This window comes from Protopterus annectens, chromosome 3.part1, assembly GCF_019279795.1.
Source record: "Protopterus annectens isolate FY-2018-M chromosome 3.part1, PAN1.0, whole genome shotgun sequence".
Classification (NCBI taxonomy): domain Eukaryota; kingdom Metazoa; phylum Chordata; order Ceratodontiformes; family Protopteridae; genus Protopterus; species Protopterus annectens.
Genome location: NC_056732.1, coordinates 981,584,188 through 981,598,786, shown reverse-complemented (window position 1 = coordinate 981,598,786; position 14,599 = coordinate 981,584,188). Strand labels below are relative to the sequence as shown.

The 14,599-nt window shown below is 44.9% G+C and overlaps 1 non-coding gene across 1 annotated transcript; it reads right to left on the bottom strand.

Annotated features, from left to right (window-relative positions):
- Positions 1–416: 416 nt before the first annotated feature.
- TRNAV-CAC lies at positions 417–489 on the bottom strand. Its single transcript has one exon. It is a non-coding gene; the product is annotated as a tRNA-Val (tRNA).
- Between the last annotated feature and the right edge of the window lie 14,110 nt (positions 490–14,599).

Sequence of the window (14,599 nt, the reverse complement as noted above, 5' to 3'; positions counted from 1 at the left end):
GTGGATAGCCTGATTTAAAGACACTCTGGATACCACCTTAGGCATAAATGTAGGATTTGTTCTCATGGACACTCTATCTTGATGGAAGATCAGGAAGGGTTGCACTGCCATTAATGCCTGTAGTTCAGAGACCCTTCTTGCTGAGGTGATTGCCAGCAGGAAAGCAGTCTTCCAGGATAAGTTCATAGGTTCATAGATTTATTCTAGGCTAACTGCCCTTGCGAGCTATTTTAAGCCTAGCCAATTATCCCTTCTGAGACTCAAACCATGCACCTTGTGTTTGTAAAGCAAACACCTTAACCATTAGGCCACCCTCCCAACCCAAAGGTATCTGAAACCGCAAATTTAGTTATTGGAATCGAATGGGTTTTCTTTGGTCACACCTGCCCCAATTTCCTTATCTTGCACTAGCATAATGGTTCCACTGGGGATTGAACCCAGGACCTTCTGCGTGTGAAGCAGACGTGATAACCACTACACTACAGAACCTACTGCTCGGGATCTAGAGTATAAAGGTAAATTGTAATTGTATTGTAATTCTGCTGTTGCTGCTGGTTCTTAAAGGGGGAAGTGTCAATTTTTCTAGCACAAAGTTCAAGTCCCATGCTGGCAATGGTGGTTTCCTGGGAGGTTTTACATTTTTAATTCCTCTCAGAAACTGTCTGAGCAGAGGATGAGAGAAGACAGGAGGATCCAAGCTGTATTCTGCTGAAATAGCTGATGCATGTATCTTGATGGAAGAATAGGACAGGCCTGTATGGAAGAGCTCTGCCAAGTACTCCAGGATGTTGGCTATGTTTACCAGTGCCACATCTTCTCCCTTTGCAGTACTCCAAATGAGATATCTTTTCCATTTTGCTTCCTAATTCTTTCTTGTTGAAGGTCTACGAGCCTCAAGGATTATGTCTTTAACCCTTTGGGATAAATTTGGGTTAATTGCTCTTATGTAATGTTCCAGGCAGTTAGCTGCAGAGTTTTCAGGTTTGGATGCAGGATGTTGTAGTTGTTCTGTGTTAACAGTAATGGGATCAGGGGTAGTGTCCATATTTGTTCCCGAGACATGCTCCTCAGCAATGGGTACCAATGTTGTCTTGGCCAGTCTGGAGCTATCAGAATGATCCTTGGGCGTTCCTCTTTGATCTTCAAAAGCACCTTGTGCATCAAAGGAAGTGGTGGGAATGCATGCTGTCAGGTTTTTCCAACTGAAAGATAGGGAGTCCACCTTCCAAGCAAGTGGGTGGTGCGTCCTTGTGCAGAATTTCTTTAGCTGGTGATTGAGTGGGGATGCAAATAAGTCTATTTGTGGTAATCCCCATTCTCTTGTGATGGCTTTGAAGATGTCCGGATGCAGCATCCATTCGTGGGCATCTGTGGTAGTTCTGCTTAATATGTCTGCTAGAATGTTTTCTTTTCCGGTACAAAAATTGCTTGTAACTGAATGTTGTAGCTCAGAGCCACATCCCATAGGTCCAGTGCCAGCCGGCATACAGGATATGAATGTGTGCCTCCCTGTTTGTTGATGTACCACATAACTGTGGTGTTGTCTGTCCTTATCATCAACTGACCTTCTTGGAGAAATGGTCTGAATGACTGGATTGCCAATTTTACTGCCAGCATTTCCTTTAGATTTATGTGCAGGCGCAGCTGGTCTTGAGTCCATAAGCCTTGTATGCACTTGCCCAGCATGTGTGCCCCCCAACCGAGCTCTGAGGCATCTGTCGTGATGGTTTGGCTTGGTTGACTGTTGCAGAAGGGCAATCCTGTGTTTGATTGACAGGCCTGAGCCCACCATAGGAACTCTTGCTTCAGGCATGGGATATTGGAATTTTGGTTTCTAGGCTGTGCTTGTGTTGGGACCACAAATTCTTTAGGTACCACTGTAGCTTTCTCATATGCAGTCTGGCATGAGGGACCAGAATTATGCAGGATGCCATGAAGCCTAGGGCTTGTAGTACTTTTCTTGCAGTTAGATGGTTCTGCTTTGTTAATGCCAAGAAGTAGAGAGGTAGTTGCTCTTTCTTTTCTGCAGTTAGGAATGCCATTTGTTTTGATGTGTCCAGCTCTGCACCCAGAAAGGTTATTCTTTGGGATGGAATCAGCCTTGACTTTTTATATTGACTGTATATCCCAGGGCTTGCAGCAGGTAAATGACTCTTTGTAAGTCTTCTGTTAGCTTGCTTTTGTTGTCCGCTTGTATCAGGCAGTCGTCCAGGTAGGGATAAATTTGGATCCCCTGAAGTCTGCAATGAGCAATTACTGATGCCAGGCATTTCGTGAACACTCTGGGCGCAGTAGATAAGCCAAAGGGCAATGCTGAGAATTGATAATGCTCTGATCCTGCAAGAAATCTGAGGTATCTTCTGCAAATTGGTCGTATGGGGACGTGCAGTTATGCCTCCTTGAGATCTAGAGTTACCAGCCAAGACTCCTTGCCCAGCATGGGAAGGAGCTGCTGTAGGGTCAGCATTTTGAATTTTGGAACAATGAGGAATGTGTTTAAAGTGGACAGGTCGAGAATAGGCCTCCATTTGCTCTTTTCTTGGTACCAGGAAGAGTCTGGAGTAAAATCCCTTTCCTTGTTCCATAGATGGTACCTTTTCCACAGCTCTCATTCTTAATAGTTGAGATATTTGCTTTAGAGCTTCTGCCCTTTGAGTAGGTGGTAGGTTTGGCATTCCTCTCTTTCCTGGTAGAGTATGGAAATGGAACCTGTAACCTTGGTCTATAGTTTGCAAAATCCATTTTTCCCTTGTGATGCAATGCCAGTTCTTTGAAAATAAGGTTAGCTTTCCGCCTAAGGGTGCTTCCAGTTGTTCCCTGGTAGGCGGTGCCACAGCCAAGTCACTGTGATTGTGTTGTTGTAGTGGTGGTGGCTGCGTCCGTGCCTCGCTGGTTGTTACCTTGCCACTGGCGTCCCCTGTAGGCACCCCTGGATTGGTTTCTGCCTCTTGAACGCCTATTCCTGCCTCTCTGTGTCTTAGAGGAGTCCAGAAAGGACCAATTCTTGGAGGGCCAGTTCCTGCTAAACCTTGGAGGTTGAACCTGTAAGAAATCTTTCACTGTTTGTACAGATTTCGCCTTCTCTTCCATCTTTTTTAGTACCTGCTGTGCAGGGGAACCAAATAAATTGACTTTGTCCATGGGTGCATCCAAAAGCTTTGATTTGACATGGTCTGGTAATGCCTGCTCTTTCAACCATGCATGTCTCCTGATAACTGTGCCAGTCATGGCTGATCTAAAGGAAGCCTCCAGTGCATCATAGCCACATTTTAAAGAATGGTTACTAACCTGCTGTATGTTATGTACCATTTCCTGAACATATTTTTTATCTAAAGATTCTTCAGAGGACAGCTTTTTAGTTAACTGGTCAAGCATAAACTCTTGATATTGAATCATATGAAATTGGCAGTTCAAAGCCCTAGCTGACAAAGTAGCAGAGGTGTAAACTTTTTTACCCCATCTCTCTAAGGACCTGGATTCCCTTTCAGAGGGGAGGGGGTTTTTAGTAGATGTAGCTGCTACAGCTTTAGGGCCCTGGGAGATAGTCTCTGGATCTGCAAAAGGAGCCTTGTATAAATGGTGATGAGAGTCGGGGACCCTGTAGAACCTATCGGGCTTAGCAGGGGCCGGAGGTAATGAATCAGGAGCAGTGCAAGCATCATTAAATGCATCATCTACAACAGAAAGAACTGGAGGTATAGCTAAAGGCCTATGTTGTGGCAAATGTAGAAAGGTTCTAAGCCTTTTTCTGGAGTCTGAGAAATCTTGGCCCTGCCACTGAAATTGTTCCCTCATAGCATGCAAGGTTTCCCCAAAGGAAAATTCCTCAGGTGGAGAGGCTGAAGGAATGGACTCTTCAGCATCAGAGTCTTCATAAGGGGAATAAGGAGCCTCAGGAGGGTCTGTATGTTCTGAGTCATCAGAGGAATCATCTGTGGATACTGGCTCAGGGGGCTCTGCTCTAGGCCTCTTCTCTGGAAGTGGATGAGAGGTCCTATCTGGATGAGGCTGGGATCCACGAATTAAAGAAATGAGATCCTCAGCCAAAGAAAGCATATGGGAACTGGTGCTGGGCCTGTGAGAGGGGGGTTTGGCAGGCACCGTTTTTGAAGCTTTGGCTGCTTTAGCCCTGGCAAAGGCCTTAACAGACATGGCTGCAGGAGGCCTAGCAGCTCCACGTGCAGGGGTTGAAATATCCAAGGGAATAGTGTCTGATAATTCCTGAGAAACCGCAACAGAAGGTTGGATTTCAGAAGCCGATTCTACCAGGTTAGAAGAGGCCTCGGTAGAAGGCATGGTTTCGCTGAAGAAAGAACCGCTTGCTCGGTTTCGGCGAAACCGAGACACTCGCTGTTTGCTTAACCGCGGTTTCGGCTGAAACCGCGGACCGCGAGTGTCGGTCCTTTTCTTTGCGTTTTTTGGTAATTTGTGTAGGCGGAGGATCCGACGGCATAATATAGGCAAAATCAGAGCCGAAAAACTGCTCAGCAAACTCCGACCGACGTCTAAGCGTCCGTCGGTTAAAAGAAGCACAGGCTAGACAAGCTGCTACGTCGTGGTCTGGGCCTAAACAAGGTAAGCAGTAGGAGTGGAAATCTTTATGAGGTATTTGTTTCCCACAAGTTAAACAGTTATTCACTTTTTCTGACATCGGCTGAGGCAAGAAAGAGTCCCCAACGGGGTACTTAGCTTTTTAGAAGTCTTCGAAGAAGTATTCGGTAGTAGTAATCTCTGGATCTGACCGGCACTTGCGAACAGCTTCTGCTTCGGGCGCCACGCGGCAAGAAAGACTGAGGAAAATGGCGTCGGCTGATGCCTTTATACCCGAAAAACTGCAGTGATGACGTCGGGTGAAGTGCGACACCAGCCGAAGCCAGACCCAGACTTTGGAATCCGGCCGACCGAAGGGCTGCCTGACGACAGGACTACCCATTTGTAAGGACTGCAGATGCATCCTTGAAGGACATCATCAGCAGTCTCCAACCTTTTTTGCACCAGGGACAGGTTTCATGTAAGAAAATTTTCCATGGACCGTCCATCGCTTGCGCATAATAAAGTGCATATGTATTTGACATTTGTTTACTGAGGAGGACTGACTGGACTAGAAGTCCATTTTCAGCTGAGACCCAGGGAGAAAAGCTCCAAAGTACAATAAAAAGACAATTGGCAATAATTATCAAAAAAAAAACAAAGTGTACATTCTGCTTAACAGCGTAACATTGATCTACTATGGTCAAGAGGTACATAAACCTAATGGCGTACCTTAATGACTTTCTGAGTTTATAACAGCAATATTTAAAATCTGTCCCCATTATTTGGCTCTGTCCAGCATACCTCTCAACTGTACAAATTTTTGCAGAATGTCCAGAGTTTTGCCTCATATTTTTGGTCTGTTTCTCATAAAATTGTTGCTTTTTCCAAACCGCTGGCAGATCATTGAGGTTTGAAGTCAGAAAATGACAGACAGTTGGGTTTCAAACTTCATACCCTTCAGAAAATACATGCTAATGCAAAAAAAGAAGTTATGTACTTACCATAACTTTCGATGTTTGTAGTCCATCTCGCCCTTCATTCTTACACTTGGGATCGGAGCCAAACCTCGGCTCCGACTCAGCCATACTGTAGCTCAAAAACTTCTGCTTGGCTCATGGCTAGGCAGTATCCCATCATGCATCTCTATAATTCCCCAGATCTTGTTTGCTGCAAGGAGAAAAATACAGAGACAAAGAACAAACCAAATCGAAAGGACTAACAAAAAAGCAGTAGTTACTCTACCCCCAGGTCCTCAAGGAGGGGGCAGGAGGGAGGGTTTGTAAGAATGAAGGGTGAGATAGACTACAAACATCGAACGTTATGGTAAGTACATCATTTCTTCATGTTCTGCAGTCCTATCTCGCTTTCATTCTTACACTTGTGACAGCGTCCCTAGCACCTTCATCTTGGGTGGCTCATTGGAAAATGCTCCTGAGTACTGTGGAACCAAAGGAAGACCTGTTCCTAGAAGCCATATCCAATTTGTAGTGAGTAATGAATGTGTGAGGTGAAGCCCATGTTGCTGCGGCACAAATGTTGTCTATTGGGATTCTAGCCTGAAAAGCTACCGAGGTAGAGACAGACCTGGTAGAATGAGCTTTCACCTTGAAAGGAAGATCTTTACCACAGGAGGAATAAATGAATAAAATGCAACTGGAAATCCAGTGAGATAGTGTGACTTTAGAAACTGGAAGGCCCCTCCTAGAGTCTGAAAAGGAGACAAACAACTGATCTGAACTTTAGTTCTGTCCAGATAAAAACACAATTGTCTATGCACATCCACTTGGTGGAATTTGTACTCTGCCTTGTTAGAAAAACTTAGGGAAGAACACAGGCAATTCAATAGACTAATTAATATTGGCTGGAGAAGAAACCTTAGGAATAAAGGAAGGGTTTGTCCACAAAGAGACCCTATCTTTATGAAACACCAAATAAGGGGGCTTAATGGAAAGAGCCTGCAGTTCAGAGAACCTTCTTGCAGAAGTGATAGCCACTAAAAATATAGTTTTTCAAGTTACAAACTTGAGGTCATATGTTGCTGAAGGTTCAAAAGGACTTGACGTAAGTTTATGGAGAACAAAGTTCAAATCCCATGGAGCCATGGGATCCATGACTGGGGGTCTTAGCAAAGTGGTCCCTTTGAGGAAGGCTCTACAAAGCCTATGAGCCATAAGATTAGGTTCATTAGCAACATGAAAGGTGGAAATGGCTGCAAGATGGACTTTGACAGTTGCCGCTGCTGAACCTTGGTTAAATAACTGCGAGAGGAAGTCTAAGATGGCAGAAATAGGAGCTGTGTAAGGATCAAGGTTTCTCTCACGTGCCCAAAAGGAGAACTCTTCCATTTACTGGTATAAATTTTCCTGGTAGAAGGTTTGTGAGAAGATGACAGGATGTATACAACCTCGGGAGAAAAGTCATGAAGCCTGACTAGGGATGGAATTGGAGCAGCCAAGCTGTCAAGTTGAGGGTGTGGAGAGAGGGATAGAACACCCCTGACATGTGTCAATAAATCTGGCACTGGATAGTACAGTTGTGTACACTTACCATAAATGTAGATGTTCGAGTGTATTCACTGTTGCAGTCATTACATTTGGGTAATCTGCTGGCAGGTTGCACTCAGTCGGCCTGAATGGTCCTGCGTCGGTTGCTGTCTCCTCTTCCATGACGTCAGGTCGCCAGGGGTATAAAACATGCAGTCGATGCCATTTTATTCAGTTTTTCTTGCCCCAGATGTCAGGTGCCCCCCAAACGGGGAGCATATATATATATATATATATATATATATATATATATATATATATATATATATATATAGCTATATATACATACATATAAATAAAATAAATGTAAATGCACTTTTAGCAATATAAACTTTACCTTCATCTAAAAGCAAATACACCACAAAGGCTTTAGTATATAGTGAAGGAAATAAAAGTTATAGAAAAGGGGGAATGACAGGTGGGTAACCCGGACTGCAACAGTGAATGTACTCGAACATCTACATTTATGGTAAGTATACACAACTGTACAATGTCCTTCGTGTTTCACTGTTGCAGTCATTACATTTGGGTAGAATCCCAAAGCTATGAATGGGAGGATGGAACTAAATAGCATTAGGAGCAGCTATAAGGCCCTGCAGAACTGCAGTGGCAAAGCCTGCCCTGGATTTGGAGAAGAGAGGCAAATGGTAATGCTTTGTGAAGGTATGAAGAGAGCTCCAAGTAGCAGCCTCTAGAATGTCTTTGGTTGGAACCCCTCTGAGAAAAGCTGCTGAGGTAGAGGCAGCCCTGGTGGAATGTGACCAGATCTCCTTGGGCACAGGTTTACCATGGTGCAAGTAGCAGAATCGAATGCAGTGGCTTATCCACTTAGAAATAGTCTGTTTTGATATAGCCTTCCCCTCTGACCCTGCAGCAAATGCTACCAGTAGTTGCTCAGACTTCCTTAGAGAATTTGGTCCTGTTTAAGTAGAATCTTAGTTGTCTGTGTACATCCAATGAATGCAGAATCCGCTCCCCCTTGTTCTGCGGATTTAGGTCAAATGTTGGCAGGTGAATTGTCTGGTTAAGAGCCACACTGGATACCACCTTAGGCATAAAAGATGGATTGGTCCTGAGGGACACCCTGTCCGGGTAAAATGTAATAAAAGGCTCCACAGCCATGAGAGCCTGTAGTTCTAAAACCCTTCTTGCTGAAGTGACTGCCAAGAGGAAAGCTGTTTTCCAAGACAGAAATTTTATATCCGCAGTAGCTGCTGGTTCAAAAGGAGGCAGGGTGAGTTTTTCCAGCACAAAGTTGAAGTCCCATGCAGGAGTTGGTGATCTTCTGGGAGGCCTTAAATTTTTGGCCTCTCTAAGATACTGTTTAAGCAGAGGATGAGAAAAGAGGGCAGGCTCTGTGTTGTAATGAGCCAAGATGGCAGAGGCATGTATTTTTATTGAAGAAAAAGATAGGCCCTTGTCAAGCATCTCAGTCAAGTATTGTAAAATCTGAGGAATATTGTGCTTTGCTGTGTCCGTTCTTTGTGCTTGGTTCCAAGCACAGAATCTCTTCCATTTATCAGCATAAGATTTTCTCGTACTAGGCCTTCTGGCTTCCAAAATGACATCCATCACAGATTTACTGAGAAGTGTTTGAATAATTAAATGATCAGCCATGCTGCAAGATTCAGAGTTTGGAGCTGAGTGTGCAGAATTTGATTGTTCTGCTGAGACAGTAGATGAGGTATTTGAGGCAAGTACCAAGGAGCAAGTTGAGACATATTCCTTAGAATTGGGTACCAGTGCTGGCGAGGCCAGTCCGGAGCAACTAGGATCATTTTTGTTTTTTCCTGTTTGACTTTTAGTAAGACCTTGGAGAGAAGAGGCAGAGGGGGAAAGGCATAGACTGATAAATTTTTCCAACTGAAGGATAGGGCATCCACTTTCCATGCTTTTCTGTGATAAGTTCTTGTGCAAAATTTGTCCAGCTGATAATTTTGGGGAGAAGCAAATAGATCTATGTCTGGGCTCCCCCATTTCTGTGTTAACATGCTGAAGATTTGTGGATCCAGTTTCCATTCGTGCGGGTCCATAAGATTTCTGCTTAGGTCGTCTGACAGAGTATTTTGTTTTCCTGGCAGGAATTGAGCTTGAAGATGTATTTGGTAAGTCAAAGCTGTGTTCCACAATGCCATGGCTAGTCTGCAAAGGGGGTAGGAATGTGTACCCCCCCCTGCTTGTTTATGTACCACATAACCATGGTGTTGTCCGTCTTTATCAGTAGCTGTCCTGGATGAAGTAAGTCCTTGAAGGCTGTCAGAGCATTCTGAACAGCTAGCATCTCTTTCTGGTTGATATGCAGATGCACTTGTTTTGGGCTCCATTTGCCCTGAATGCATCTCCCTGCCAGGTGGGCCCCCCAAGCATAGTCTGATGCGTCTGTAGTTAGGGTTTGGGTGGCAGGGGGTAGAGTGAATGACAGTCCCCTGTTTTGGTGACATGTCTCTGCCCACCAAAGAAACTCCTGTTGTAGGCAGGGAATGAGAGGAATCATTGTTTCCAGACTGTGACAATGTTGACTCCATAAACTTTTTAGGTACCATTGTAGTTTCCTCATATGCAGTCTCGCATATGGAATTAGTAGAATGCAGGATACCATGAACCCCAAAGCCTGCAGAATTTGTCTTGCAGATAACTGGGTTTTTGTTGCCATTTGTTTGAAGTATGTTATCAGTTGCCTTTGTTTGTCTGGCATAAGGTAAGCCATATGGGCAGTTGTATTCAAGCTTGCACCCAGGAATGTAATTATTTGACAGGGTACCAGTTGGGATTTCTTTTCGTTTATTGTGTACCCTAGGCATGTTAGAAGCCTTTTTACAAACGCCAGATGTTGAAGAAGAGTGACCTTGTCCTCTGCTTAAATGAGACAGTCATCCAGATAAGGATAGATTTGAATGCTTCTTTGTCTGCAGAATGCAATTACTGGTGCCAGGCACTTTGTAAAGACCCTGGGCGCAGAAGATAAGCCAAAGGGCACTGCAGAGAATTGGTAATGCAAAAACCTGCCTTGAAGCGGAGGTATCTTCTACATGATTCCCTTATTGGGATATACAGGTATGCCTCTTTTAAGTCTAGAGTCACTAACCAAAAGTTCCTGCCCAGCATAGGCAGTAGCTGTTGTAAAGTCAGCATTTTGAATTTTGGAATGTCCAGGAACGTGTTCAAAATCGATAAGTCCAATATTGGACGCCAGGCATTGACTTTTCTGGGTACCAGGAAAAGTCTTGAATAAAAACCTTGTCCTTTTTCCTTTTCTGGTACTGGTTGAATAGCCCCCATATCCAGGAGGAACATAACTTGTTTCTGAGCCTCTGCCCACTGATTTTGTGGCAGATCTGGCCAACCGTTTGGAAATGGCAAAGTATGGAAATGACATCTTTACCCCTGGGATACTATGTTTAATACCCACTTGTCCTGGGTAATTAACTGCCAATTTTGACCATGAAGTGCTAGTTTTCCCCCCAAGGGGGCTGCCAAAAGATAAGTGCTTAGTGAAGGTAGAGGGAAGTCATTGAGACTGCTTACTGTAGGGTTGTGCTTTGTTTCCTCCAGATTTGGAGGTGGAGGCACCCCATTGCTTTGACCTGTAAGAACCCTGCGATTGGTATCTGGAGCCTTTTGAGTGCCTGGATTTGCCTCAAGTGGCTCTGTTGGACACAGGAAAGGACCAATTGTTAGTAGGCCGGTGCCTACTGAACCTGGGTGGCTGCACTTGCAAGAAATCTTTTACAGTTTGCATAGATTTAGCTTTGTCTTCCATTTTCTTTAAAACCTCTTCTGCCTTATTACCAAACAGAGTATCATGCTGCAAGGGGGCATCCAACAATTTAGCTTTAACATCCTTGAGCCAGGCATGCCTTCTAATCACAGATCCAGTAACTGCGGCCCTGCAAGAGGCATCCAAGGAATCAAAACCACATTGCAAAGTATGCTTTCCAACCTGTTCTGCTGAATGCAATAATTCCTGTAATTCTTTATTTTCCACACAATCAGAAATCAACATAATTTTCTGTTTCAGTAAGCCCATAACATGCTGTTGATATTTAAGTATATGAAACTGGCAGTTTAAGGCCCTAATTGCCAAGGTTGCAGACGTATAAACCTTCTTTCCCGATCTACCCAGTGCCCTGGAATCTCTTTCAGAGGGGGTAGGATTTTTGGCTGTAGAGGCCTTTACACCCTTGGGACCCTGTGAAATAGTCTCAGGATCAGCAGCAGGATTTTTGAATAGAAATTTGTGGGAGTCAGGAACCTGTAATATCTGTCTGGCTTACTAGGAGCCGGAGGTAGCGAATCAGGAGCCATGCTTGATTCCGAAAACACACCAACAATGTTTAATACAGGAGGTATTGCCAAAGGTCTATGCTGAGGAAGAAGTAACTCCCCAAGCCTCTTTTTTGAGTCAGAGAAGTCCTGACTCTCCCAATGAAAATGTTCCCTTAAAGTATGCAAAGTTTCTCCAAACGAGTAATCCTCAGGAGGAGATGCAGATGGGATGGATTCCTCTGCATCAGAATCCTCACAGGGTGGAATAGAAAATTCCTGATCATAAGAGGAATCAGAAGAAATGGAAACCTGATCTGAAGATTCATAATCAGTGCCTTGCCTAGGCCTCTTAGCAGGGGGGGGGGGGGGCCTGATCAAGGTAATTAAGTCCTCAGCCATTTTGATCATCTGTTTTTTAGACATAGGGGCCTGAGCACATGGCTCATGCGTCAGTTTTTTAGACATAGAAAAAGTTTTTGATCTTGTTTTTGAGGCTGGCGTCGGTTTAATATAAAAATGTTCAGGCCTGAAAACACCCTCAGAAGCCGGTGTCTGCTCAGTGGCTCCGGACCCATCCAAGGGAGAGACATCCGCGGGTTCAATACTCTGAGAATCTCATGGCATACCGGACTCCGAATGGGTCTCGGTAGAGGCCTGCGACTCAAAAATAGCAGGTATCAGGGGCTGCAAAAGCGCCTCACTGAGTACCGGCAAATCGGTGACTGGCTCAGAAGCTTCGTTGTCGATTTTGGACCTATACGGTCTGTCTCTGTCTTTTTCTTTTGAGCTTTTTGCGAACTCTGGTAGTCTGATTGCTAACCGACAACATTTCAGGATAATTAAATCTTGATCCAAAATATTTAGAAGCAAAACTATACCGATGCTTAATAGTGCGTTGGTTAAATCTAGCACAAAACCGACAGCAAGGCACATTATGATCTGGGCCTAGGCAAGGAATACAGTACAAATGAAAATCCTTATGAGGTATTTGCTTCCCACAAGTAATGTAATTATTAACTTTTACTGACATCGGTAAGGAGCAAGAAAAAGTTTCCCCAAAGGGGTACTAAGCTTTAGTTTGAAGACTTCGGTTCTGAAACTCGAATGCAAAAATTTCAGGAGTCGGCCGACCGGCACTTGCGAACTGCTTCTGCTTCGGGCATTGCGCGGCAAGAAAGACTGAATAAAATGGTGTTGGCTGCATGTTTTATACCCCTGACGCCATGGAAGAGGAGACAGCAACTGACGCAGGACCCAAGACTTTGTTATTTAGGCCGACTGAGGGCAACCTGCCAGCAGATTACCCAAATGTAATGACTGCAACAGTGAAACACGACGAACATCCAGAATCTATGGTTCGTCCTTTAGATGAGGTCTGAGGAAGGGGAACCAAATCTGTCGAGGCCAGTAAGGTGCAATTAGGATCATTCTACTTCCCGAGGATATTGCTTTCTGAATTACCCTGAGGGAGAAGGGATGGAAAGCATAGAGAAGTCCCGAGGTCCAATTGTTAATGAGTGCATCTCTTGGTGCTTCCCCTTCTGGGGGAATCAGGATAAAGTAGCTGCTGCATTTGGCATTGAGAGGGGTAGCAAAGAGATCACAGCAAGGCTGACCCCATTTGCGAAAAATTTGTTCCGCAATGTATGTGTTCAGAGACCACTCGTGAGGCATTAGAATAACCCTGCTGAGCCTGTCGGCTATGACATTAGATTTCCCTGGGATGTGCGTTGCTATCAGAAAGTGCTGGGAAGACACCGCCCACTCCCATACTCGAAGGGCTTCTCTGCAGAGGAGGTAAGATTTGGTTCCTCCTTGTTTGCTTAGGTACCATACCACTGACATGTTGTCCGAGTGGATTGCAATCATCCCTAGAGGGAGAAAACTGTGAAGTGCTTGCAACGCTAGAAGCACTGCTCTCATCTCCAAGATGTTGATATGCAAATGAGCCTCGTGATCTTGACATGTGCCTTGGACGGTTCTCCCTAGATAATGCCCCCCCACCCTATCTGGGAGGCATCCGTGGTCACAGTGGCAACTGTGGGGGAGGAACAAATGGTCTGCCTGTGTTTAGATTGCTGGTCTGGGTCCACCAACGAAGATCCTGTTTGCACAAATTTATTATCAGGATGGGGTGAGACAGAGGAAGGTACAGCAGTGATCACTGGGCAAAGAGTAACCACTGCAGGACCCTCATGTGCAGTCTGGCTAATGGAACTAGTGTTATTGTGGAAGCCATGGTCCTTAACAGCTTGAGCACCACCTTTGCTTTGACTTTTCTTAGAGGAAGTAAGCTCAAGACTTGTTCCCTTAGACACTGAATTCTTTCCACAGTAAGGTAAGCCCTCATTGAGACGGTGTTTATTTCGGCGCCAATAAAATTCACATGCTGAGAGGGCGACAATGCAGATTTCTGCCAATTTACTGTAATTCCTAACTGCAGGCAAGTTGAAATGGTAGCGTCCCTGGCCTGTAACAGCAGATGCCTGGTGGTGGCAGTCAGGAGCCAGTCGTCCAGATATAGAAAGACTTGGAATCCCTGACATCTCAAGTCAGCCGTAACCACTGCCATACATATGGTGAACACCCTGGGGGCTGTGGTGAGACCAAAGGGCAAGGAGCCGAACTGATGATGACTGGCTCCCAGCCAGAAGTGTAAGTGACTCCTCGATGCGCAGTCCATTTTGATGTGGTAGTAAGCATCTTGGAGGTCTATGGAGCACATCCAAATGTCTTTCCCTAACAATGGGAATATCGACTTTAAGGTAACCATTCAGAACTTGGACTTCTGTACAGATTTGTTCAATTTGCTAAGATCCAAAATGGGTCTCATGTCCTGTTCTTTTTGGCACCAAAAAGAATCTGGAGTAAGTCCCTAATCCTACTTGGTCTGCGGGGATGGGTTGAATGACTTTGGATTTCTAGAGTTGCTGAATCCCTGTGATTGGGTGGCACATCTGGGATTCGTCTGGTCTGAAGGGGGCAAAGAAGAGAAGGGAATAGAGTAACCTCTTGTAATTATCTTTAATACCCACTTGTCTTGAGTGATGTTGTGCCAGGCTTCTGGGTATAAAGAAATATGACCCCTGACTGGCTCCAGAGACGCACAGTCGGGCCTCCTTTCAGGAGAGCTGATAGGATGACCACGAAAGGAATCATGGTCTCCCTGGTTCTGCGTGCCTCCTCTACCTCTAGGGCGGCGTCTACCATTATTTCCTCCTCCTCTGCCTCTGGAGAAGGAATCACCTTGTGCATCC